Here is a 1316-nt window from a genome sequence, read left to right as displayed (position 1 = left end):
GGACTCCCCTGTAGACTTTGGGGTGGAGGAGGATTGAGCAACCCTTGCCAAAATGTGCTGGGTGGTGGTTGTGCCACCAGGGAAGTGGGGGCCAGCACCAATGGGGAGCTTGGTGCCACCAGAGACCTGGGTGCCATCATCACCAGAGAGCTGGCTGCCAGTGCCACCAGAGAGCTGGGTGCCATCATCACCACAGACCTGGGTGTCATCACCAGAGATCTGGGTGCCAGCACCACTGGGGATCTGGGTGCCAGTGCCACCAGAGATCTGGGTGCCAGCACCAATGGGGAGCTTGGTGCCACCAGAGACCTGGGTGCCATCATCACCAGAGATCTGGGTGCCAGCACTGATGGGGAGCTTGGTGGCAGTGCCACCAGAGATCTGGGTGCCATCACCACTGGAGAGCTGGCTGCCAGTGCCACCAGATATCTGGGTGCCACCACCACTTAAACCTGGGTGCCACCACCACTGGAGATCTGGGTGCCATCACCAGAGATCTGGGTGCCAGCACCACTGAAGATTTGGGTACCAGAACTGATGGGGAGCTTGGTGCCAGTGCCACCAGATGTCTGGGTGCCACCACCACTGGAGATCTGGGTGCCAGCACGGCTGGGGAGCTGGGCACCAGTGCCACCAGACGTCTGGGTGCCACCATCACCGGAGATCTGGGTGCCACCACCGTCAGAGAGCTGGCTGCCAGCACCACCGGAGAGCTGGCTGCCAGTGCCACCAGACATCTGGGTCCCACCAGACATGTGGGTGCCACCACCACTGGAGACCTGGGTGCCAGCACTGATGAGGAGCTGGGCACCAGTGCCACCAGAGACCTGGGTGCCACCACCACCAGAGATCTGGGTGCCACCACCACCAGAGACCCAGATGCCAGCACCACCAGCCCCGACTCCGTCACAGCGCCCCAGCCAGCAGCACGCCGTGGGGCAGCCGTCCCCATTCCCAAATCCAGATGGGAGCTGGGGGCAGCGCTGCTTCCTGGGGGGCTTAAATAGACACCATCAGTCTGTCTGTGTGTCCCCCCCCCCGGCCAAAATCCCACTGTACCCCTGTGGGGACCCACACCCCGTTTGCCGTGGGGCTGAGGGGGCTGCATCCCTGAGGCCGCATCCTGCCGGCATGTGGGTGATGTGGGGAGGCGACGGGGGGGTGAAGGGCCCCTCATGGCCGGGGGGGTGTCCCCAACCCTCCCGCGGTGGCGGCGGCAGCGTGTGACCTTGCGGGGCCGACCGGCGGCCGCGGGCGAAGGACAAAGGGAGGCTGGGACCGGCTCTGCTGCTGTTCCTCGGGCAGGGCTGCCCCAC

This window comes from Calidris pugnax, unplaced genomic scaffold (assembly GCF_001431845.1).
Source record: "Calidris pugnax isolate Ruff unplaced genomic scaffold, ASM143184v1 scaffold896, whole genome shotgun sequence".
NCBI classification, from domain to species: domain Eukaryota; kingdom Metazoa; phylum Chordata; class Aves; order Charadriiformes; family Scolopacidae; genus Calidris; species Calidris pugnax.
This window is presented reverse-complemented; position numbering follows the sequence as displayed.